Here is a 25,222-nt window from a genome sequence, read left to right on the forward strand (position 1 = left end):
GTAATGGATTGATGGGGTTTGGCCGTGGCGAGGCTGTACCGATAATGACGATAATGATAAATGATGGGCAGGAAACTGGGTCCGATGATAGCGTGGTTGGTTGCTTTGGTGTTATCATGATCATCGGCGATGCTCGTTGGCATTTTTGTCTTCTTCTTTCGATGGGTACCTGTGCGAGAAGAAGGTGGTGTTCTCACGGAGACCGTTCAGTTACGGCGATCAATGGATGATGGGGGAGGCTGCTCCAGCGCAAGGAGGCTTTATAACAACAACTGTTGTGGGAGATTCATCAATCATGTTGTATGTTTAAAGGGTTTCGAACAAACCGTAGCTTTGTTTTTGCGTGTCTGGGATTGGGGCTGCATGAAGGTTTGTGATAGCGGATTGTCCGGTTAGCATGTTCGAAGTAAGGAATTGAACAACATTTAAGTTAACAGTGCAGTGCATTCGTTGGCCTGCTTCAATGAAGTTTTTATAATGATCTTTCATGGGAAAGTTTTGAGAATATTATTGATGAACTTATCATGCTTGGGGTCTGGGATATATTTCACATGTTTTTGAATTTAGGTCATCAATAGTGCTTCAATTAAATTCCTTCTAAGTTGAGGTTTTGTTATGATGGATTTGGTCTTATTAACGTTGATGGTTAGACCTGCCGCTGAGGAGTGATCGGCCAGATCATCGAGCTTACTCTACATATCAGAGCGAAGTTGAGCTAAAAGAGCAACGTCATCAGCCAGTTTGAAGTCATTTAGGTGTTCCTTTGTAATGGGCTGTCCAGCAGCAACCCACGGTTTGGTTTATGATCAATCGCACCTACCAGGATCTCGTCGATTACGATGAGGAACATTAGCGGTGATAGGATACATACACAGTTAAAATAAAAATGTAATTTTAAGTTTATTTTCATGCACATATTTGGAGCATGAAAATAAACACAAAATTCAATTGCGCTTTATATTTACACGGCTTGAAAAGGAAAACGAGACGTGTAAATTTAAACGCCGTTGATTTTTACTCGCACCGCAGCACGCGGTTCGGCGACGTATTGTTATGTTTCATTTCTCGTTTGTTCCCACATTGAGGATGTTTCACCTCCCCCGCTCGGTACCACAAAGAGCAGCAAAGTGATGCACAACACCGTATAGGATTAGAACAATTTATTGATTTATTTCGCTTCAAAATATCTTCACATTTCGGAATACTACGCACGAAACACCTTGTTTTCTCCGCCGAATCTCATCCAGGGCCATCGAACAATTAATTTGATTGCGGTGGCGACTTTTTGTGCTGCCTCGAAGAGTGTTTGCGCTGCTGCTGGAGTTTGCTGTGTGGGAATAACAAGATCGACTTCACTTCCTGGGAATCCTTTTGCAATCGATCTGCGGGAGGAATAAAATGAAATAAATGATAGAGATTTGCCTTCTGTGTTGATTTTTCTTCCTCCCCGCAGTTGGATAATTTAAGCCACTGCGTCCAAGAAGCTGAACTTTTGTGGCATGATTTTTTTCTTACCTGGATTGAAGAATTGCTCAGTGCAATCGATGATCTTATTCCTTCCTTTTTTCTTTCACTCTTACATTCTACATATTTAAAAACCTCCAATTTTGAGCTCACAAATGAACGGCCGGAAAAAAAGCGACAGTCTAAATAAAAATAGCTCCGCCATGAGTGCTTGACCAATGTTAGCTTGACTGATGGTTATATTCAATGATGTAAAATTCAATCGATTTACGCTTAAATATAAACGTTTATTCATTTATTTCCACATTAATGGTTTAATAATACATTGCAATTAAAACTGAATCAATAAACATGCCATTTTAGATTGAAATACATGTTCCAGTTATGTGCATTTATTTTAATGTAAAATTCAACTAAACGGCAGATTCAACTAGTGTATTTTTCAATTATGCTCACTTTACAGCTCGTTTAAATTTAATTAATTTTTGCTGTGTATTTGCCTCACTCCAGCAACGACGAAAATGCCCTGCACTGTGCTTCAGCGAGGCCGATGATTTTCTCAGGGAGACCCTTGCGCCTGATGGCTTCTCACATGTTTCCGTGATTGAGACGGTCAAAAGCTTTTTCGTAATCAATGAACACCAGGTAGAGAGACTCTTGGAATTCATTGATTCGCTTCAGGATGATACGAAGCGTGACAATATGGTCCACACAGAATCGTCCGGCACGGAATCCTGCTTGCTGCCGTCGGAGAGTTGCGTCAATCTTCTCCTGTATTCGATTAGGGATAACTTTGCAGAGGACTTTGAGAACGATACACAGTAACATGTTACCCCGCTAATCGCATACAGTCAGGTTACCCTTTTTGGGTACCTTTACTAAGACGCTTTGCTTCCAGTCGGCCGTAAATGTCGCGGTTTCTCATATGATGCTGAATATTTGATGCAGCAGTTGGGCAGTAGCTATGGGTAAATATCCAGACGTGTCTTTCACGGGAATCGTAGCACTAAGACGACGTGAAACATCGTAGATAAGACGGATGTCGCCGGTGTTTGCAGCTATCTCGCCTTCGTCGGCCAGGGAATTCCCGTCTACATAGGCGTTTAACTTCCTTCTCGAGTGCTGAATAGCGCTGACGGGCTACCGCGTTGGCTCCTCGAGTTTTCGCTCGCTCTATGATGGCTTTGGCGTTCCTTAGCTCCTCTATCTTGCTTCAGGTGTCATTTGTGATCCGTTGCCAGCTCTGAGTAGCTCACCTAAATTATTCTGCGTTGATCAAACTGCGCCAAAAAAATTGTCAACAACAATACACGATACTGGTGTGATCAATGTGCGTCCTCGAAAGAATAACTGAAGCACAGTAACAGCGGTAGTGGCGAAGTTAATCTCTTCGCTGGGTTAGCTAACCCTCTGATACCCAATTTTTTTATTTTGATCTAAATATCATTTCTCGTCATCTAAAATCGATTTAAACATGTTTTGGAAGATGATTTTTTTAATTCTAGATTTTGTGAATTTCGGTTTTTTATTTTTTATTTTTTTATTTTTAAACATCCCCACACTTTTATATTTTTCCTAGAAGTTTTAATTATTGTTGAAATATTTTTATTTTAAATTCTTTTCATGGAAAATTTTATTTTACGTGTAATTTTAAGGAAAATAATTTTAAAGTGTATTCGACTCCCTTAAACTAGAATGATTTGGGAAAATTTTTAAATATGTTAATTGTGACGATTCAATGCAAAATAAACAATGACTTTTGAAAGGTGATAATACATCAATTTTTCAATGATTTAAAAAAAAATGTAAATACGTTTTAAAATACATCGAAAAACATTTTGAAATATACAGAACAGTCCTAAATATCAACCAAAAATATAAAAATTTTAATTGTCAACGAAACAAAAATTACAAAAATGTTCAAACTATACCCCGTCTAAAGGCGGGGTTGGGTATTAGAGGGTTAACCCTCGAGCAGTCGCGTCTTCGGTCACTCTCAGCGACACCACGCACACGCTGTGTACCACAAGCGAGCTTTTTTTCATGGTGTGTGTACTCAGTACACGACGTGACCGCTCCCGGGTTTGAGAGATCGGAGACCTTGGCGGAGACCCCAGGAAGCAGCTGCGCACGTAGTTCTAGAGTTGAGAATTGCATTTCCTCCTCGGCTAGTATGTCGGGAGAGATCGTGGACGGAGCATGGTTGATGAGGGCCATTTATAAGATTAAAAAAGACAAAAAAATAAAGACACGGGCAACGTCTTCAGCTTTCGGTTGTTCAGACTGTTTTAAACTTAACATTAGACAACGGACAACGGAGCATGCACCAGTGGAAACGGAGAAAAAACTATTCTCACGAAAAGTTTCAACGCCTGAAGCGGGAATCGAACCCTCACCCCATAGCATGGTGCGATTATAAGCTTGGTGACCCTAACCGCACGGCTATGAGGCTCCACCAATTAGAAAGGGACTCTTTGCAATGGAGGTGACTGCGCAGCAGGTTGACTCCATCGTTTACTAGAAGTCTGACTTCTGTAAAGACCTTAGACAGGCCTGATAAGACGGGTTAGCAGGACTATGATAAACTCAGCAGCGGCAGTGGCAGAGCCCGTAAAGTTGAAGGCTTCGAAGTCCACCTAGATGGATCGCGATCGATTACGACTAGAAATCACAGAAGTCGTTAGGTGAGGCGCTACCAGGCGGCACTCGCAAGGCCAGGAGGTCGTTAACCCCGAATGTGAAGGGCAGTAAGTCAGACCCCAGCCAGGCGCCCCGCAAAGCAGGGAAGGATGTGCTTGAAAAATCCGGCCCATCCCGGATCGAAGGAAACAGGGGTTGCGACCATTGGACCTCGCCACAACACTCGGTTCGTGACTGTAGTCGGCCGCTTCCCACATTTGCCAGATCGTTCTATACCTGGTCCGCCCATCATGCACGCTGCCCTTTCGGTCTTCTTGTACCATCCGGATCTCTTGCGAACACCAGTTTTGCAGGGTTCTTTTCCAACATTCTCTCCAGAGCGAATGCCCTGCCCATCGTATCCTTCCAGCTTTTGCGAGCTTCCGGATGCTAGGATCGCCGTAGAGAGCAGAGAGCTCGTGGTTCATACTTCGCCGCCACACACCGTTCTCCTGCACACTACCAAAGATGGTCATAAGCACCCGACGCTTAAACACTTCGAGTTCTTGCGTGTCCTCCTCGAGCATAGTTCAGAACTCGTGCCCATCTCGGACGTCTTGAAGGCGATGCGGAGCGATGCCAATTTCGTGGATCTGAGAGCTGGCGTGCACAGTATCAGAGGTACTCGTACGGGTGAGATGATCCTGGAGCTAAAGCGCGATATGGAGCGCAAGGGCGCTGCCTACAAGAGCTTGGCAGAAGAGATCCGTAGTGAAAGGGTTGAGGTTTGGGTTCTCACACAAGAGGCGACTCTGAAGGTTGAAAACCTAGACGAGGCCACGAAGTGGAAGAGCTCGTCACGGCACTGCGGCAACAGTGCAAGGTGCAGGTGGCCGCCGCAGCCGTAAGGTTACGGAAGGAGCCGGCACTGACAAAGGCAGCTTTAGTTCAGCTACCTGTGGCGGACGTAAAAAAGTCCGTTAAAGTAGGGAGAATTAAGATAGGCTGGTGCTTATGTCATCTGACGTTCTACGAGCCACCGGAGGTTTGTTTCAGGTGTCTGGAATCAGGACACAAGCCATGGGACTGCAAAGGCCCTAACAGGAGCAAACTGTGTATGAGAGGCTGCGCCGAAGGCCCTAAGACCCTTATCCGTGAACAACAGGCATTCAACGATTGGTCCAAGGTGCACGGCCTTCTAGGAAACCGCAGTGAACAAATCACAGTGCAGGTAACGCAGCTGAACCTGAACCACTGTGAAACCGTTTTACGAACCAGTTGGGTCAGTTCGAGCTAGAGTCACAGTCAATGCTGAATATCGATCTGGCTATTGCAGGTACCAAGAACACCTTTAGTTGCTACGGAGCGGACTCGATTATTGACGTTACCATTCGTAGTCCTAGCCTAGCAAGTAGTAGTTTGAACTGGAGCGTAGACGGTGGCTATACTCACTGCGATCACGTAGCGGTTCGCTACAGTATCGTCTGCAACAACAGCAGGCAGCGGGTAGAGGAAGAGGCCACTAGGCTAAGGCCAAACCCTCGCAGGTGGAAGACATCATACTTCGACGAAGGGGTATTTAGGGAGGCGCTCTACCGTGAGCGAAAGCTACTCGGTTTAGACGGCGATGAGCTGGTAGCGATGCTCTTGCGTGCCTGCGATCGGACCATGCCTAGGCAAGTCTTGCCCAGGAGTGGAAGACCACCGGCTTACTGTTGGACTCAAGCAATTGCGGACCTGCGCCGCGCTGGAAACCGAGATAAAGGTAAGCAAAAATACCTGCTTTGAGGGTCTCTGTCAGAGTGTCAATGCTGATTCGTGAGCTGCGATGTCTACAGGATCGTGATGGCCAAGACAAGAGGTGTAAGTAATAGCTCCTACAGATCAATCTCCGGAGATGTTGAAGGGAATCATCGTGGGGCTCTTTCCGCATTATGATCCTAGTCCTTGGCCTCCTTTTGTAGGACAGTCGGGGACTGGGGCTGGCGATGAGGAGAGGTTCACCGATGTGGAACTTGCGGAGATAGCAAAGTCCCTTAGCGTAGGTAAGGGCCCAGGTCCGGACGGAGCTCCGAACCTGGCCTTAAAAGTAACTATTTCAGAGGCTCCCGAGATGTTCAGGTCTGCTATGCAGACATGCCTGGACGAGGGAGTTTTCTTAGAGGTTTGGGTGCGGCCGACCCTAATTCTAATGCCAAAGGCAAGGAAACCACTCGGGCCCATCGGCATATAGACCAATATGCTTGATCGACACGGCGGGGAAGGTACTCGAAAAAATTATCCTCAATAGAATGTTGAGGTACACTAAGGGGTATAAATCAGCCAGTACGGCTTCCGAAAGGGGAGGTCAACCGTAGACACTATCCTGTCGGTAACAAAAACCGCCGAGATAGGGCACCAGTGTAAGAGGAGGGGAAGTCGCTACTGTGCAGTAGTGATTCTGGATGTAAGGAACACGTTGAACAGCACCAGTTGCCGATGCGCTCCTGCATCTGGGAGTGCCCGGGTACTTGAACAAAATTCAAGGAAGTTACTTCCAAAATCGAGTACCAGTTTAGGACATAGAAGTGGGTAGGAAGCTTTCCCACATAACCTCAGGAGTCCCGCAAGGTTCCATCCTGGCTCCGGTGTAATGGAATGACGCTATACAAGAGGTGGTCCAAGGGTCCGGAGTCGGCTACGCATGTCATACCGGTGCCCTGCGGTCGAAATCAACCCCAAGTAACATTTTTAGTTTTCTCCTTGCCTACGAGCTGTTGTTACAATCAAACCATTAAAACTTGTTTTAAAGCAAAATGATCCTAACAGCTCTAATAAAGCCGTGATAAAACCCTATTAAACCTAAAAGGGCCCACCCTACAGGAGGTTGCTAAAACCATTCCTTAAAACGTTATATATGCCAGTTGGTTTTGTGCAGTGTTGGTAAAATCACACTCAAAGCTCACTCATGAACCGCTCCTGCGTGAGTAAACTCGCGCGCGATTCTGAATCATTTTCTCACACGCGAGATTTTCATGCAAAATCTCGCTCTCGCGAGTCAAGCGCCGAAATCTCGTTTGCTTGTAAAACGAACCCAAATCAATTTTAACGACATCCAATGTTGTTGTACGATAGGTTTGCTTTTGTTCTATCATACAATCCTAAAAACTTCGATGTAAATAATAAGAACACCAAGAAATAACGCAATGAGTGAAATCGCGAGTCAACTCATGCATGATTTTTTCTGCAGTGAGTTTGGCGAGTCAAGAATCGCGCGTGAAACAACTCAAGCATGAGATTTGAGAATTTGAGTTTTTACCAACACTGGTTTTGTGACATATTCTTGTAGTATACTATACAGCATAGATAAGATTTGTTTTCTTGTACGCAATAAGATCAACATGCCGTTTTATAGTTCTAGGAACACCTTTAATGAACAATTAAAACCAATGACTTGAAATGAACCTGAAACTAAAATGAAAACATATCATGGCAGTACATTGCAAATTATTAATAATGCAAGAACGAAAATTACATCGGTCATCCATGTTAATAATATTGATATGCCAATTCCCACGGAGAAAAACTCTGTTGCTTTGACAAAAAAATGCATGCTAAGCAAGTTTGCCGGTATAATGCAATACATCGTCTCTAAATAAGACGAAGCGCCACTTCATTTTGAGGTTTTTGTCATATCGAAAATAACAATTTCAATCCCCCTTGCAACACCATGAATTAAAATTGTTATGGTAGTGTAATACTACCTTTCGAATACGTTTATTTAAGAGAGCAATAGAGAGATAGGCATGATCGGGTAGCGAGAGCTGAGTTACCTCTCGAGTTGTAATGTTTGTTATATGCTAAATATAATCAGAAATGTTTTACGTATAGACCGAACAAGATGTGTTTCATTGGTGTACCGAGTCCACTTTCTTGTTTACAACAGTGGCGTACGAGGATAAAATTGGCCACCAAATCCTCATTTTAATTTATTTGATTGGACGCGTGCTTAATTTTGTGCAATGTTTGAATTGCGTTTTGTGCACTTTATTTTGTGTTTGGTGTTTTTTGGTGCGTTTTTTTTTTTTCAAACACAACCTGTTTTTATTTTTGTGCAGCTTTTGTGAATTTCGCGTGAATTTGTGCAAATATTTGTTTTTTTTTTTGTATTTATAAATGCAACTTTATCCGCGTGTTTTATGCAGTGTTTTACATCTTGATGTTCGGTATACTTTCTTTCGTGCACCAGGGTTTTAGTATGCTTTTTCCCTACCAATTTTATGTATTTTGTGTAGACCAGAGGATTGATATGAAATCTTGTTTTTTTCCTGGATGCATTTTTAAATATTTCTATTTGCGGACGGTAAAAAAAGCATTCATTGTGTCATATGATTGTGGTTTTTTGTAGAACATTGTCTTGTATAAAGGCCATTTTGAATCAACTAAGATTCCTTTTTTGTCCAGCTTGTATTCATTTTGACTGGATTTTGCCTTTTTTGTTGTTCGTTTTTTTTTTTATCTGCTCATGGTGAGCATGAGAACCTGAAGCACCCGCACGACGACAACGTTTTTGATCCGATTGGGAGCATTTTTTTTATCATCGGCGTTGCACGTACTCTGATGAGAGGTTGCTTGTGTTTCTCCTGTGCCCGAACTTTTTGAGAGTCTCTCATGACGATATTAAATCGGGACTTCGTTCGTGAGAAAATGAAGGCAGCTGTGTTAACAACAACACAATATGGGGCAGAGACGTCAAGGCAGCCGACTTGTTTCGACAACGACAAACTCGACGACGACAGAGCGTGTGGAGAAGGGAGAACCCATTTGCACTAATGAGGTTTGTGTTACGAGGATGCATTCAACGGAGGGACGACTATTGCTTGGGCAACTGTTAGGGTGCTTGCACCCGATATGAACCGTGTAAAAAAAATCATTGTACTTTTGATTGCGTTTTTTTATTATTTAATATACATGAAGAAGCAGTTTGAAATTTATGTAATTAATTGATTAAACTAAATAATACCTGTGCAAATTTAAACACTTAAAATTCAGGATTAGTTAGTAGCTGTTGAATTTATAATCTCGTCAGCGTTCAGAACAAAAATATTAGTTTTCTTCTTAAGGGAAGAGGTGTTATGGTAGTGTAATACTACCTTTCGAATACGTTTATTTAAGAGAGCAATAGAGAGATAGGCATGATCGGGTAGCGAGAGCTGAGTTACCTCTCGAGTTGTACTGTTTGTTATATGCTAAATATAATCAGAAATGTTTTACGTATAGACCGAACAAGATGTGTTTCATTGGTGTACCGAGTCCACTTTCTTGTTTACAACAAAAATCACAATCCGATCATCAACATGGCGACCTACTTTGCAAGCAGGAATTGATTATCGCGATGGAAAATATGGATGCCGTCAAGTTAAATCCTCCTGGTTTTGTTTATGATTGTTTAAGACAAGTTAGTGTAAAAGCAACATGTTCTAGAGATGCTGTTCTTTATGAATACGCTGCAAAACTAGCACACACCTATTTATTCCTAATGCATAGGTATATGCGCTTCTTAAACACTGTTAGGTTTTAAGGAAATGCGGTATCAGATAGAATGATCTTAAGAACTTTTCGCTTGGGCGATAGCTGTGAAAAACGTAAACAAACGAAAACCTTTTATATTTTTGTAAGATTTTTAATTGTGTTTCGTGTTTTTGAGGTTGTTTGGGTGTTCGGTAAGTAAGGCCGATGCAAATATTTAATTTGGTTTATGTCACCCCCCCCCCCCCCCTTCAAAAATCTCAAAATATTGAAGGGGCGAAAAAAAACATGGCGTCCCATGACTTCATTTTCAATAGAAAAAATGTTTACAAGCAACTATTTTTCAATAGTTGAAAAATATTTTTTCAATAGTTGGTAAAATTTTAAATTTTTGAATAGTTTTTTTTTTGTTTGTTCCTTATTTATTTTTGTCCCCCCCCCTCGTACCCGATGGGAGATCTCGGACATAAAAGAAAAATAATATTTGCATCAGCCTAATATAGTAGTTAACAATCAGGATTTTATTACTCCGGCTGCGGCTGTGAGTAAAAAAAGTCATTATTCGAGCACAGCTGTGATGCCGGACTTAGAACATACGATGGAATCCCCATCCATCGCTTTGGAAACCCCGATCACAATCGGACTCTAGAGAAAGAAGCTTAGTGTGGTGACGGGAAATTAAACCCATCCGAGGATTTTCCATTGACGTTTACTTCAATAAGAATGAAGAATAATTATCCCTGGTTAATTATCCTTTCGTTTGTGTAGCTCATTGAAACTATTGATCAGAAGAAGATCATATTTCATTATCATTCTTAAGCTTGCTTTAATGCTTCCATTGTTAACCCTGATAAGGTTTAAGATTGCTTTATTACGAATTTAGGTAGTTTATCTGGTTTTAAGAGCGATATGATATAACATGCATGCGGCTATGAAAGAAGTTTTAGGTTCAAGTTTTAATACTTACTTAACAGTTCGTTTCCAACTTTATTTTTGCTTGGCAAAAAGACAAGCATAGAAGTTTTATTCGATGAACTTCTAGGTATCTACACACTGTTTTAAAGTTGCTTATGTTGTTAATGCTGCTTTGCAACATGAACATCTTCAGTGAACCTGAAAGGGCTTAAAAATTCCATGACAAAACCTCAATGAATAATATCTAAGAGCAGAAGGCATAGAAATTGTTACTTGGGAACCCTTACAGCGATTTAGTGACCGCGTGGAGAGGTTCCTTGTTGCGTGGATGTCGTGCCGTCGATCTACTGGTACACCGAGTGTGCAGATGCGATTGGCTCATAAGGCGCCATCCACAAATTACGTAACGCTCTAGTGGGAGGGGGGAGTATGGCCAAGTGTTACGGCCCATACAAAAATTTTCTGGTTTTCATACAAAAAAGCGTTACGGAGGGGGGAGGGGGGGTCGAAAAATGTCGATTTTAGCGGTACGTAATAAATGGATGCTGCCTAACCGAGTGAAGGATTCTTCATTTGGCTCAGATTTAACGGACTGAATTGTAGCCTCATACAAATTTACTAAAACCAACCGTTAGCAAAGAACACAAACAATAATTCTAGGACTCACTGATGCGCGTCTTTGGCTTTAGTGCGGCAGCAGTCCATCCATATTTCACTGCCCTGCACACCACAGGCCATCATTAGTCTCATCAGCTGGCTGGTTGTCATAATTATCATTAGCCATCGCGACGACGACGACGACGTGCTGCCCACACGTTCGATGGTAGGTACCATAGGTGCGTTGCTGCTTCTAGCAGCAGCTTACTGTCTGTTCTACTTCATAATTTTCGGTGGTTCGTGTTTCATCAAATAACGCAACCTTTTTACCACCACCCTTCCTTGCTCCGCGCGCGCACTTACTTCAAGCCCAATCCAGGCAGACTGCGGACTGGACGGTTTACGACTGGGGCCCGGCGAATTAACTGTTGATTTACGAGGTGCTGCCGAAATGATGACCAACCAGACCAGCAGTAAGTAGGTAGGTAGTGGTTGGATGCGCGGATTTCAGGTCGTCGTCACCATCAACGAACCATCAGGGAACGTCGTGTGCGGGGGTGTGTAAGGTGTAGCATCTTGTTAGCAGCGATGGACGACTGCTGAACGGATCTTGTGGCGTGCGGCGTGTGGATTATGGGTGAAGTAACGGAAAGTGACTTTCGTGAGATGGGCTGGGTTTTATTGGTGTAAAAGACTGGAGTGTTTGCATGGGTGGTGACGCCAGCTGACCCCGGCTGAGGCGTCAACTTTACATTTTATTGTCACTTCATTGTTATCAGAGTACCGTCGTTGGGGGCGAGAATGGGTCAGAAATGCATACCTCCACATTCATTGTTCAATAACTTTTGCTTCTTTGCATAAAAAAAAATCCTTTGATCACTGCAATGCATCCACAAATGATGAAAACATATTTGAAGTTTATCAATTTTCCTTAACCCTTCAGCATGCGCGCTGTTGTAAAAAGTACAACACTACCAAAAAACCTCGCTCGACGTGTGCAACGTGAGCGCGGTGCAGTTTCGGTTGATTGATGGCGCGCGTCCTGAAAGGTTAAAACTACAAGTATGTATGTAAATTGAACCTTCGAGGAGGTGAGAATAGGTCAAGGGAACCACTGACATTGACAGCAAAGTAAGTTGATAAAGTTCTGGTCACATGGTGTCTGTGACAAACCATATTATCGGAAAAAAATCAGTATTGCTAAATCACTCGCCAAATGAAACCTAAGGGTGCCCTCTTTCATTTTAGGCTAAGAGAGAAATGTTCTATCGGGAGGTCTAGAACAATTTTTATTTATTTATTCTTCGAACTGGCTTTCTCAGTCTAGGGAAATTCAAAACGACTAGTTTTGTATTGCCCGACGTTTCGGCTTTGTGTATTTGGCCTTTTTCAAGGGTAAAACTGTGTGTTGTTCTTCGTTACATTTAGTAATGCCAAGAGGTTCATTGCGTGCTTCTTGTATGCGAACAGTTATTTAATTTTGGTTTTGGGACACTGTGTTGGACATACCTATCATCAACTACCTGGACCGTGTAATTGCATAACAATTTTCCGAAAAAATATCCATTTTTTGGATACTTTTTACCTAAAATTTGTATGGGAAAATGACCCCCGATAGAACATTTCGCTCTTAGCACTAAATAAAAGCATAGACCCTTGGCTTTCATTTGGTCGTGACTTGAGGATACTGTTTTTTTTTTTTCTAATAAAATTCTTCTACCATAGACACCGTGGCCAAGTTTGATACTACATGCCAATAATATATTACATGATGGATTTAAGTTTGAGATTCTAAAAAGTATCAATCCACCTAAAGTGTGATGTTTCATCGTACCTCAAAAGTGAAATTTTAAAAAGGCTTTAAATGTAAATTTAACATGAACTGCTGGCAACTACGAGGATGACACCATAAAATTTTTGATTCTATATTCCCAATATTTGATGAGATATTTCAGATAATGTTTTGACCCAATCTCGCCCCTATGACCCGGGCAAGAATTGGAACTTGGAATGTATTAACCCTAGCCCAGCAGGGTAAACTGGCACAACTAGCCAATGAGGCATACCTTTTGAAGGTTGATATCCAAGGACTGAGCGAAGTGCGTTGGTCGAACTTTGGAAAACACAGATTGGCGTCGGGTCAAATTCTGCTATACTCTGGCCTACGAGGTGAACACGCTCCGCGCCACCGTGGAGTTGGTTTGCTGCTCAGCGCTCACGCCTTCGCTGCGCTCATGAAGTGGGCACCTTTAATTGAGAGGATAATTGTAGCCAGATTCAGAACACGGGTTCGAAACCTTACCATGATCCAATGTTACGCACCAACCGATGCTGCCGAATTGCAAGATAAAGAGAACTTTTACAGTCAACTGAATGCTGCCGGGGACAAGATTCCGAAAGGTGATATCAAGATCCTCATGGGCGACTTCAACGCGAAGGTTGTTTCCGACAACTCGGGACTATGAGCACGTCATGGGACGCCATGGTCTCGGAGAAATGAACGAAAACGAAGAGCTGCTTGCAGAGTTTTGTAGCAAAAATGACATGGTGACCAGTGCACATAGTGTCATGGGTTTCCCGTGATGCTGTCACGGAAAATCAAATCGACCACATCTGCATCAGCCGAAAATGGAGACGGAGCCTTCTTGATGTGCGGAACAAACGTAGCGCCGACATTGCATCCGACCATCATCTCCTAATCGGCGAGATCCAACTGCACATTGCCAGGATCCAGCGACAAGAGGAGAAAATCGGGCGCTGGTTCAACACCCGCCGATTGGAAGACGCTGCGGTAAAAAGGTCCTTCGCCGAGGACCTAGAGAACCGTGCTGCGGATATTCCGGCAGGTGGGAGCGTAGAAGATCAATGGAACGCCATCAAGAACGCCTTCATCGCCACCGGCGAGAATAGTTTGCGTGAGCTACGCACCCGAAGAAAGCAGTGAATCACAGATTATACCTGGAAGAAGATATAGAAGCGAAGGAACGCCAAAACCGCGATAGAGCGAGCGAAAACACGAGGAGCCAAAGCCGTAGCCCGTCAGCGCTGTTCGGCTCTCGAGAAGGAAGTGAAACGCTCATGTAGACGGGACAAAAGAGAATGGCCCTTCCAGCTTTACGGTAGCTGGGCAATCAGTGGAGAATGTTGAAAGCTTCAAATATCTTGGTAGCCAAATGGCGGCCGAGGGCGGCACCAAGATCGACATAGGTGCACGGATCAAGAAGGCGAGGGCTGCTTTTGCGAGTTTAAGAAATGTACAGGGTGCGTGCGATATTTTTGCACTAAATAATATCGTAATCATTAAACACGTTTTAAAAATAATTCGACAATAGATCCATACTAAATGATTTTTTCGAGAACAATTGTGATTATTTTAATGATTTAGGAAGAAAAAAGTGGTCCTAATATCGATAACCTTTTTTGAACGATCCTGAGAACCGCTGCAAGTCCGTTTTAGTGTTGTTCTCTATATTTTGGTCAACAATTGTGATATTTTAGGTACAACTAGAATATTGTTTTGTACGAGGAGCTCCAATGGTATCATCGTTATGTGTGCCGTTTAAAAAATATCCCATAAATTTGAAAAAGAGGTTTCTAGAAGACGAAAATGCGAACAACTTGAGTATAAATATATGGAGCAGCAGCATACTATCTGCATTTTCTCAGCTGGAAGAAGAACTGGAAGAAGTCGGAAATTCTAATTTGAGCAATGGTATTCTACTAGGGCTGCTCAAACATTTATGAGAAAATTTAAAACTAAAATATCCTAAGTCTGACCACCTCAATTTGCTGTTTTAGACTCCCTCAAGCTACAGCACAAATTTGAGCTGAATTGATAAGGTCTTAGGTATCGCTCGACTAGTCTGAAGTTTATATGGTAAAACTGGTACAAATATGTGCAGGAATGGCATAGTTATAGTTTTCTGCCACTAGATGGCACTGGAAGCGTTCAATAACCCTTATTTTTGGTATTATTATAGGGAATTCTATGCGGAACATCTTTGTTGAAGACCGCTAAGTGATTTCTCATACCACCACGTTTTTGATTATTAATGGTTTTATATTTTTCACAGTTCACTAGAAATATAGTGCATTTGATGATGTGGGATTTATATTTTTATTGCAACCCTTTGATGAAATATTCCTGTTTAAAGGTTAGTGCAAAATTACCGCATGCACCCTGTATAAAAAAGCAACCAAATCAGTCGCACCAAAATCCGAATTTTCAACTCGAACGTGAAATCTGTGCTGCTATACGTCAGTGAAACCTGGTGTGTATCAGCGGAGAACACTTAACGGCTGCAGGTCTTCGTCAATAGATGCCTGCGGAATATAATTCGTGCATGGTGGCCTCACAATTGGATCTCTAACGTGAAGCTCCATCGTCGCTGTCATCAAAAGCCGATAGCGACAGAAATTCGGGAGCGAAAATGGGTCGGCCACACTCTACGCAGGGGCGGAAACGAAATCTGCAAACAAGCGTTAGACTGGAACCCATGGCGGCGCAGCCTCAACAACTAAACCAAGCAAGTCGACAAAAATTTGACCTGGGGGAAATAAAGAAAAAAAAAATCATGCGTGCATTTTTTCCACAGAGTTTTGGATTACGTGGAAAATTCATTTGAGATAACTTCCATTATTAGATGAAGATTTCTTCCAGCATGTCCGGTTAGTTTTATAGCAATTGCACAAAACCGTCTAGTTGAAATAAAAAAAATATGGTGGAATTTTAAGTTTTCATAAGAACCTGAATAAAATGCTGCAGTTGGAGTTCCTATGACATAAATTAAACCACGTGATTTTTCTATACTTCTTTCTATAGTTTTTCTTGTTTCATATTTTTATTTGTGAAGGGAAATATTTTGGGGCCCAGGAAATGTGAAAGCCCAGTGCCATGATGATTGTGAAATTATCATTTTGGTATTCAATTTCAAAAATTAGTGAAAATTCTCAATTTTTATGAGCTAGCAATAACTTAAAAACGATCGCAATGAAAACAATTTAAAGTGCGGTGCTGAAATTAACTCAACATTTGTCAAACCACTCCAACTTCATATAGCAATAAGTACAACTTTTGCCGGGGCAGCTGCTTCATTTAATTTGCAATCTGTACGAACGCTCAAAAATCTGTATACAACAGATGAATTTATTCTTCTGGCATGCCTGGAGAAAACCAGAAAAGGGTTAATTTAGCCCAGCTTTTTAATTCAGGCACAAGGTTTGAAATAGATTTATTATTTAAGTCAATATACACGTAAAATACTTACCTATAAAGGAAAATGCTAATCATCTTTGCAACTCATTCGTTTTACTGGGGCTCTGAAAAGAGAATAGAAATAGAGTTATTGTAACAATTTCATTGATTATAGATACGAACAAGCCAAGGGCTGAAAGTCTCTTTAATAAAAACAAATCAATCAATCAATCAATCAATTTCATTGATTTGGGACAAGGTTATTTTAGCGAATTGACTTTCTGCTTCTTTTGTCTGTCACAGTCTCCTGGTTTGTAGGTGGAATTGTGAAAGTTATGCTAGAAATTTTACCAGAGTACAAGGAAAAAAAAGTTCAGTATCAGCTTAGTTTGTTCTTCATATCAAAAATGCCGAATTGGTTTGTTTAACATAAGGGGCTGTCCATAAACCACGTGGTCATTAGGGGGGTTCCGCCAATGACCATTTTGTATGGACAAATAAAAAAACGCGGGGGGGGGGGTGGCGGGTTGAAAAGTCCCAAAAAAAATGACCACGTGGTAGATAAGGCATTAGCCGTTGTACATAAACATCGTTAACTCATATTATGCCCTCCCTCGTATAGAGTTTTGTTCATACAAAGGACGTTGGCATTGGCCTCAAACACCTTCCCCCTCATAAGATTCTACGCAGTTTATGGACGGACCCCTAGATCGTAATTCATCGATATCAATTAAACCTTTTATTGTGCGTTAGAATAATTCTCATATTTAAAGAAAGAAGATTGAAAACTTTTTTAAGCGTCTTTGAGGGTTAGTTGAGCCCTTAAATTCGTAGGAAGCTCTATCTAACAAGCGGTGTACAGTACGAGGCTCAAATACCGACCACGAAATCCGTTACGAAGCATTCAAAGCAACTTCACAAATCACAGTTTAGTGCTTGTGTATATTTTGCTTGTTCGCGAAAAAAAAGGAATAAGACACATGCTCCAGTTGTTCACGAGAAGTTTGTTTTTTGTTTGCATCTGCCCAGATGCAATGGAAGCAAAATCCCATCACTGCTTTGTGTTGTCAGCGTACCCCGACAACATCTTCACCAGCTCTTAGCTCTATCAGAAAGAAATGTTTACCGAAATTAACCTTGTCACTACGATATAACGTACGACTGTACAATTAACATGCCCCAATAACTTTCAGAGACCACTATCTATTCAGCTGATAAACGCCCGGCAGCTATTTATCCAATCGGAAGCCCACAATCAACGGAAGAGGCGAACGTTGAGCTAATTGAGGAGTACAACGCCACCGCCGCCGCCGAAGATAATAGAGACCACTGACTGACTGCGTGGAACTGAATCTTCCATTACCCCACCCCGCTGCTTCCGCCATCAGCACATCTCCTATTAATTTAATTACATTATCAATTTCTTCCATCTCGTTTTGGGGTATTTTCCTCGGCCATTTACAATCCTAACTTCCACCACCACCATCGTTCGATGTGGGAGTCCATTGCATTATTGGAGACGGAACCACCAACAAGCCTCCGTTCGAATTTCCCACTACACTGTGGGTCAGAAGGTGTAATTTTCAAAACAAAATCATATAAAATATATACAGATAAGTGACATTTCAGCACACGAACACTAGCGCGAATTTTTCCTCACACAAAATTGCACGCTAATTTAAAGGCTATTCAAATTGCATATGCAAATATTATCCAATCAAATTGGGTAAAACGGGTAAATAATGATAAAACTAACTTCCGGGGTAAGAGTGCAAATGTTTTCCTCACAGTTTCACAACTACATCTACAAAAAAGACACGCATACATTTGAACGTGATTACCACTACATATACGAAAGTGCAACTTCTTGAGCCACTTTGATTGGTTTCATATTTTTTGAAGTTCTTCTTCTTTTATATGACTCTACGTTCCCACTGGAACCTGACCTGGCATTCTTCAACATAGTGTTCTTTGAGCATTTCCACAGTTATTAGTTGAAGGGCTTTCTTTGCCTGACATTGCATGAATTTGCATATTGTGAGGCAAGGACAATGATACACTATGCCCAGGTACCCCTTAACCACTATACTAACTGCACTGAAAATATAGTTCGTTTGATTGTACGAAATCGCGCGTTCGGTTTACAAATGCCATTCGTTTTTTACTGCAATGAAAAGATTTGTAATGTGCTTGAAATCGTTTCGTGAAAAAATCACTCCGACAAACCACACACATGCACGAAAGAGACGGATCATATATTCTATTTTATCGATCTTGTTTCAGTGTTTTCATGTTCATGTTACATCTGTCAAAATGACCTGAGAGTTATCAGTTATTTTGAGGTTAGGTTCGTTGGTGTAATAATGAATACATATTGCTTTGTTTTCTCTGCGATTCAGTGATGATTGCATCACTGATGACTGCAAATCTTTGTTGCATTCTACGAAGCGAAGTTTTCTTTTTACGCATGGTTGGTAAAAAGCGTAAGACATTTGTTTATTTTGTTTCATTTTACAAATCAGGAGCTAAAATCTACTAATGAGCAAGTTCATTGTATGTCGGATTCGTGATTTCGTACATGATACAACTCCATTTGTACTATTTCATACATGAATAATGAAATTTGTGTGATGGGGCGAAGACTAGAGCAGTGGCGAACAATATTGCTTTTACCCAACCTGGAAGCAAATTCAAAGATTTTATTGACATTAATTTTTTACAGCTGGGCAACTGCTGAAAATCCCCGCTCAGTACAAAATCCGACGAGGGCCTTCAGAAAGTCCTCTATGTACGCCTTCAGAAAAGTCTCCGAGATTTCCTACAGGAAATACAAGGTAGGTTTTTTTCAGCAATTCCTTCAAAGACTCTTTCAGATTTTTTTTCATGGATTTCATCAACAATTCCTAAAAGGATTGTGTCAGAAATTTCTGCAAACATACCATAATAAATTTCCTCTTGAACTCTTTCGAGGGATTTTTCCAAACATTATTGATTCAAGAATTCCTCACAAATTTCGGGAATATTTCCAGAATTGATTTTAAGACTGTTTACAAAGGTTCCTTCAGGAATTCCTCTGAGTATTTGTTCGAAAAGTAAGGTACCCCGGGGCAAGTGAGAATCCGGGGCAAGTGAGACCTACAGCTGTATTTATTTAATTTTTTAATTTTTTAAGCAAACATTCTTCATAGAAAACATAGGTATCATACCAACGGATACATTGAATTCAAAAATTGTTATTGTTCTCACCATAAAGAGACCATATATGTGATTGTTATTCATATGTAATTTTCAATTCACTAAGTGAAATTAACGTACTCTACTACATTCGTCGTTTAAAAATAGAATAACAAATAAAATAAAACTTTTTCGGTTTCAGGATAACATTTGGAGTGCTTGCAAATTATTTCAAGCGAAAAAGCTGTAATTTATTTTCATTTGTTACCTTTAGTTAGGTGCTCTCACTTGCCCCAGTACATTTCAGCATCTTTGGCAAGTGAGACCCATGAGAGTAAACACACACAATTTTACAGTTTCACAGTTTGATCTCGCTTTCTTCAGCCTAAGTCGAAAATTATACAAAAGTGAAGTAAAAATCGGCGCCTTAACTTGAATTATAAAATATTACTTCTATTCTGATGATGAAGCTATTGTTTAAAGTGGTAGAGTCTAGGGTAGAACATTTTTTTTTCGAAACTATCTATTTTTCTTATTTTCGTTCAAGCAAATTATTTTTTTTTTCGTTTTTCACTGCATAATGAGTTTTTCTGAATGCTAAGGAACTGGTCATAAAGTATGAAAAAAAAATGGAAAACGACTTATTCAAAGTTCACGATTTAAAAAATCTTTATTTAATGATCGTAACATCTGTAAATCTTGTAAAATCTTATGGCAAGATTAATCGATTCGTAATATGAAAAGCAAGTTTGGAAATCTTTCGACATTTAACCTTAGGGCGCTTTTTGTATAAATAAAATCAATTTGTTTTGTACGAACTGCTAGAGTTAAATCATTTTTTCGCAGTGATCCGTTATTATATGTGTTACGTAATTTATGCACGATACCACAAAACTTTTTCAACATAAATCACTAAACATAGTTATTCGCAAAAGATATTTATAATTTATGCTACCTCACATGTATGGAGCAACTATATTAACCCATTTGTACAAAAAAAATCAAATAGGTCCCACTTGCCCCGTTATACGGTGCGACTGAAGATATGCTCCACTTTTCATTATATGCATAATATACAGATTGTGAAAATTTTTAAACAGTTTTAATGCCCGTTACTAAGAAGAAATATACCAACAATGTCTTTTAGAACCATTGAAATTATAAAGTTATTTATGTTAAGAATTTTTTGGCTTAACAAAACCAAACTAGCATTTTTTTAGGTCCCACTTGCCCCGGGGTACCTTATTCCAAGGATTCTTAAAGGCAATCCCCTAAGGACCCCTTCAAGAATTCCTTTAGGTTTCCGTCATAACTTTCTCTAAAGATTTCTTCAGGATTCTTCAGAATTAAGGATGCCCCAGGAATTTCTTCAAGGATTTTATTTGGAAAATATCCATTTTGTCGTTTAGGAATTTTTTAATGATTTCTTGAGAAATTCTTACAAGTTTTTTTTCAGGATTTTTTTAAGAATTATTTAGGAAATTCGTTCCAGGATTATTCTATGATTGCTTAGGATATTTCGACAGAGAATTCTTCAAGAACTTGTTAAGAAATTCCTCAAATTCATAAAGAACTCCTGCAAGGATTCTCTCATGAGTTCCACCAAAGATGCCTTCAGATGAATTTTCAACTATTACTTTAGGATTTTCTTCAGAAATATCTTAATGAATTTAAAAAAATATTTTTAAGATTTCTTTAGGAATTTCTGCAAAGATTCTTTCGATACTGATTCTCGAAATCCCATCCGAAGGGGGTTTGGATTGTGAAAAGAAGTTAACCATGTGCGATTGTGGAATCGAGTTCAGTTCTAGGCCTGCTGGCGACGGAGATAGTCGAGTGACTCCGTAGCTTGAAGGAATAGAAGCGCCCGTCTAGCGAATTGGGAGTCGTGAGTTCGAGTCTCACCGGAGTACGTGGATTTCTTTTCATAATTTCAAATCTCAATTTGTTCATCGAGCACATGTTCTGTTGTGCACATGGATGTCAAAGAATTTTCAACAGTGTAATTTCCCACATGGCTTGGTCAGCCAAAGCAAAATCAAGAAATTGACATTTCTTTCGATAGTTCATTCATTTTTTTCCCACAGACTGTCATCAAAAAACATCCATAAACTCCTTCAAGGATTTCTTCTAAAATTTTAACATGTACATATTCTTTTAGGAATACCCCCAAATATTTCTGAAAAATGTGAAAAACTCCAAGGGTTTTTTTAACAGTTTTACCAAGGTTTTCTTCACTAATCACTGCAAGTTTTTCTTGAAGAGTACTTTGAATACTATTCTGAAGAATGCTTCCGAATATTTCTTTAAAACAATCTCCATGCAGTGATTCCTAAAATTCCCCCCCCCCCCAGAATCTCCTTCTAAGATTTTCTTAAGAATCCTTCCAGGAAAAGTTCTCCCAACGATTCTTTCAGGAATTCCTCCAAGGAATTCCGTATATTTGTAGTCAGAAACGATACGTCCAGAGAAAGTTATTATAACTTTGGAAGTGCTCATAGAACACAAAGCTGAGAAGCAGGCTTTATCGTGGTTGGAATATAAAATCAAAAGTAAGAAGATTTCTTAAGGAATTTCTCCAAGTATTCATTTCAGAATGCTCCCAAAATTTTCTTTTGTAATTTATCCATAGATTATCTCAGAATTCCGAACCAGATTTGAATTTTTTTCAATAGAAATTGTTCAAAGATCTATTCAGAATCTCCTCCAATGGGGATTTGTCCAAGAATTCTTTCAAAAATTCCTTCAGAAACCCATGTAGATTTAATTGAAAAGTACTCGAAGAATTTCATGTACAAGTTTCCCAAGAATCTCTTCAGTATAAAATCCTATCCTATTCTATCATGCCTCCGAGAATTCTTTCAGATAGACCTTTATACTGCCGTAATTCTGCAAAATGACGTAAGCGACATTGAGAGTTTTGGCCCAATTTTTGGTTATTATGCATAAAACTCTTGCTCATCCTCTAAGTTTCTTTCCAAAGATGATAGATTACGATTAGATCTTGCATTCTAATACAGCAGGCATACCACAGTGTTATTTGTACACCAGATATTATATATAATATACCAAAAAATTTCGAAATTTTGAATGGCGCTTACGTCACTTTGCAGAATTACGGCAGTATAAAGTTCTACAAAGATTCCCTTAGGAATTTATTCGCGGATTAATTCAGGATAGCCGAATTACTGAAGGAATAACACAAAAACGAATCCTTAAGTTTCCATCGGGCGTTTCAAAGAATTATGCAATTTTGTACCTTCTGTCGTCAGCGGTGGAATTCTATTCGGATTATCAAAGGAAGCTTTGTGGGAATTACAATAGAATGTGTTTAGAAAAATTCTTAGGGGATCGTTTTAGGAATTTCCAAATAAATCAGTAAGGGACTTCTTTCGAAAATTGTCAATAGAATCTTTGTGGGAACTACTGAAAAGACATCGAGCAATACTTAAAGATAACCCCGAGGAAATCCTAGGATGAGTTTCTGAAAGAAATATTGGAAGAATTTCAGAAGGAATAGATGGAGAAACTTGGGCCCATATAGCTGAGGCGGTAAACGCACGTGTATTCAGCATGACCATGCTGAGGGTGGCGGGTTGGATTCCCGGTCGGTCCAGGATCTTTTCGTAAAGGAAATTTCCTTGACTTCCTTGGGCATAGAGTATCTTCGTGCCTGCCACACGGTATATGCATGCAAAATGGTCATTGGCAGAGGAAGCTCTCAGTTAATAACTGTGGAAGTGCTCATAGAACACTAAGCTGAGAAGCAGGCTTTGTCCTAATGAGGACGTTACACCAAGAAGAGAGAGAGATAGAGAGAGAGAGAGATGGAGAAACTACTTAAAAATCTGTAAGTGACTTTTGAATGAATCGATGGATAAGTCACTGATGAAACCCTTGGAGGACTTCCTGAACGAATTCTTAGATAAATACTTAGAAAAACTACTTTATTAAATTGTTGAAGTAGTTTAATGTAAAATATTTGAATGATCACTTAGTGATATCGCCAAATGAATCTTCAGAGGATCTTCTAAAAAGAATCATTGGAAATAAAATCTGAGGTTTTTCTACATAAAATCTTCAATCTTTTCGAATAAAACTTCTTGGAGGGACATCTTATATTATACATAAGTAACCTTTTAGAAAACTACTTCGAAAAGAATTCTTGAAAAATCCTGCGGGTAAATTTTATGGAATTCCTAAAAAACTCAGAAAAAAAAATTCTAAAACAAAACTTGAACAAATTCCTTCAAAACTCTGTTCAGGAGAACCTGAAAAAATCATCGAAAGAAATCGTATTGCACAGATTGAAGAAATTCTCGACAAATCCCATGAAGAATTTTTGGAAATGGAAAGGAAAGAAACCTTGGAAGAATTCTAGAAGCAATATAATAAAACTCATACAAGAGTCCTTGATGAAACTAACAAAGGAATTTTATGAAAAATAACCTGAAAAACTAGAAGGTATTTCTAAAGCAATTCTTGGGGGAATTTCTAAAAGAATTGCTGAAAGAATAGCTACAGAAATGCTTGAAGGAGTACATAGGTAAATCCGTGAATCCTTGCCGAAATCCCAAAAAAAAAACTTTGGAGGAAATTAAGAGTCTTAAAGTACTCTTAACGAAATTTTACCCAGTCGCATTCTTATAATTACGATTCTTTGATTTGTTTGATTTGGATTCTTGAAGAAAACGGTAAAACAATATTCAATAAGGAATTATTTTCTGGAACTCCTAAAGAAGTTTTAGTTAATCCTGAAAGAATCCTTGATAGCATCCCTGAAGAAAATGAAACTTGACTACTAGAAGAATCTTTAGAAAAGCCCCTAGAAATACCCACGGAAGAATATTTCTAAAATAATCCTAATAAAAACCATGAAGGTGTTGTTATAGAACTTTTTTCTCAAGTTGTTGTTGGGAAACTTCAAAAAGAATACTTGAAGAAATTTCTGGAAGAATTCTTAGACGAATTTCTCAAGAAATTTATGACGGGACTCCTAGGTCCTAGGTGAAACATTTGAGCAATCTCTGAAAGGATTCTTAGTGTCTCATACAGATTTCGTGAAAAAAAATTGAAGGGGTAATTGAGAAAAATTTGAAGATATACTTGCAGGAATTTGTTGAGCTACACTAGTTTACAGCATTTTTGAACTCGGTAAGCTGATGATCATTTTTGGTGTAGAATCGTGATCTGAGTTCGAAAACGCGAAAGAAAAAAAATACAGTAGAGCGGATTTTTTTTCGACTTTCCATACAAGGTTGATGATCTGAAATCGATTTTTGTTCTAAATTTAAGCAACGTCGCTCACTTTACACGTTTCATTCTCTGTAATCAATGCTCCGATTGAGCTGAATTTTTCACTGTAACTCGCCTACATATGATATGTCAAATAAACGTTGGGAAAGAATTTTTAGAATGTTTTTTTCTTATTGAAAAAAAATACATTTCTTCATATATTTTTGGAAATTTGACTAAAATTTAAGGAGATCGTCCTCAAAACTCGTCAATATCTTGAGTTTCATCAATCTGATGCAAAACCTGCATTCAGATAATCGAATGGTATTGTATTCAGCTTTTAATTTATGGAAAAAGATTCGAAATTGTTTGAACAAAACGCAAGACATTTGAATTTTAGTGAATTCCATATTTTTGAAAGTTTTAAAACTCGATATTGAGCTAAAACTCAAAAACTGCTCAACTCAACATTTTTTGAAGCATGGTTTCGAAATCAGTGCTAAATTGTGCTTCAAA

At 39.7% G+C, this 25,222-nt stretch overlaps 1 protein-coding gene across 1 annotated transcript in view; it reads right to left on the reverse strand.

Annotated features, from left to right (window-relative positions):
* Positions 1 to 25,222, reverse strand: part of LOC109413913 (ichor) — a 169,156-nt gene that overhangs the window by 88,308 nt on the left and 55,626 nt on the right. Inside the window, exon 2 of the mRNA XM_062855594.1 lies at positions 16,371 to 16,422. The gene's annotated coding sequence lies outside the window, so the exon portion shown is untranslated. The remainder of the gene's footprint in view (positions 1 to 16,370; positions 16,423 to 25,222) is intronic.

Source organism: Aedes albopictus, chromosome 3, assembly GCF_035046485.1.
Source record: "Aedes albopictus strain Foshan chromosome 3, AalbF5, whole genome shotgun sequence".
Lineage (NCBI taxonomy): Eukaryota > Metazoa > Arthropoda > Insecta > Diptera > Culicidae > Aedes > Aedes albopictus.